Genomic DNA, 2,013 nt, shown 5'->3' with positions numbered 1-2,013 from the left:
CTCTGGAAAAAGCAACTTCTACCACTTTTGGTCTCACCATCATATAAAAATGGTTAATGTTAAACAATTTACTGGATGAAAAACGAGAGAAGTTACACTTCTCAAAATGAATGCTTGTACCTTGATGCATTTCTCAGGGTTTTCAAAATTATCAAGCCAGTTTACTCACAAAGAGAACAAATACAAAAGCAGAACATGCTTCACACAGCTAAGAAGGCAAGTTACTCATCCCACAATCCCAAAGCATTTCAAATTAACAGATCTCAGGAAGAATAAGTGAATCATATGAAACGGAAAATATGACAGCATTTTCTGATCTCATGCTCTATAACCTGCACAGTTACTTTGCTTTGAGATTTTCTATGTACTAGAGGCAACATTATCTATTCTTAACACCCAAAGGGAACTCCACAGAATTACAGAAGTCCTGAAGGGTATCCTCTTGCTGCTATAACTAAATTATCAGAAGGCTGTGCCTTTGCAACAACAAACTTAGGATCTAGAAAGGGGATAATAAGCAGGAGCAGAATAATCCCTAATGCCGTAACAGGTCTCTCCTCCTTGATGTGTAATTACAAGAGGCCCAGAAATTAACCACAGATAGTACCAATAAAAAGTGAAAGTGCCTGGACACTAGAAATGTTTTATTTCCCACTTTTGAAGACAGTTTTTTAAATCAGGGTGTGGAAAGCTTGCACAAGCAGGCTGGCGACTAGGCCTCTCTTTGGTTTTGAAGTCACTACCATTACACAGATATTTCATATATCCAGCAGAGACTAAGAAATAGCACATACCCTGGCAGCCACTTCTCATTATTAAGTCTTCACCCAGGTTAAAGGCATTTTGTAATATTATGTAATTTCCTTCTCTGTAATTCTTCTTTTAAAACACACTGTGCTTTATAGCATTCATTCTGTATGTTTAAACTGAATGAAAAACTGAGTTCCATCACAAACTGTTATGGTAAGAATTTGATCAACAGTTGCCTTTTGAGTGCTATCCCAGATTTGAAACCCTACCTGCTTTAAGTGCATATAAAAAATATTTTTATTTATTTTAGAAAACGCTTATTACTCCACGACTAAGCTGCAACTTGTCTTCTCCTTTCTTCTCTTCTCCTACTACTAAAAACTTGATGAATACTGACAAAAAACCCAAATAAATCACCTTAAGGTCTTCACTGTGAAGTGCACTTAAGACTGAAAGGGCACCAAACCAATGCTATTCAATAAAGTATTGAATTACTTCCAAGTTTAGAGCCCCTGGAAACCTGTTTTAACAACAATAACAAAAAATTAGCCTTCCAGACATGAGTAGCTCTGCCATTAGCACCTGCCTGATGACAGGCCTGCAGCCTCCCTACTCTGCCATTACACTGAGTTTATAGATCGTGGAATCACAGAATGGTTAAGCTTGGAAAGGGCCTTAAAGATCACCAGGTTCCAAAAGATACCATGTAACACAAGAAAGTGGCCTGCTTGATAGCCAAGCATCACACCTGGAAGTCACACCTAACGTTTTACACATATTACTCCAGTTTAAGTGACAAAAAAAATTCCCCACCTCACTTGGGACAAATTTTCTGTAAACACTCAGGTTTTGTCTTTGCATATGACGACTGCAAAGCTTCTCTTTCAAATACAACCCAGCAGAAAGCACCGTGGTGCTTTCTTTCTCATCCCACGCTAGACAACAATTTATTTTCCTACTGCTGCTCCCAAACCTGCCGAGAAACACTGAGAAACGACCCGCTGGTCAATTTCCCCGCTCCTGCCCGGAGTCCCGCGGGAGGCCCGATCTCCGGGCACCACGGGCAGGGACGGGGGAGACGCCGCTTTCCTTCCGCACCGCCCCCCCAGGCCCGGGGGGAGCCGAAGGGCAGGGAATTCCGCCTCCTTGGAAGCGGCAGCCCCAGCCCCGCAGGCCCAGCCCTGCTGCACACCCCCCACACCCCCCCGGGACCCGCTGTGCCCGCACCCGCGGGCACTTCCCAGCGGTGCCGGGGCCCGCGCA

Source organism: Chaetura pelagica, unplaced genomic scaffold (assembly GCF_000747805.2).
Source record: "Chaetura pelagica isolate M959 unplaced genomic scaffold, ChaPel_1.0 scaffold20, whole genome shotgun sequence".
Lineage (NCBI taxonomy): Eukaryota > Metazoa > Chordata > Aves > Apodiformes > Apodidae > Chaetura > Chaetura pelagica.
Note: the sequence above shows the minus strand (reverse complement) of the source record.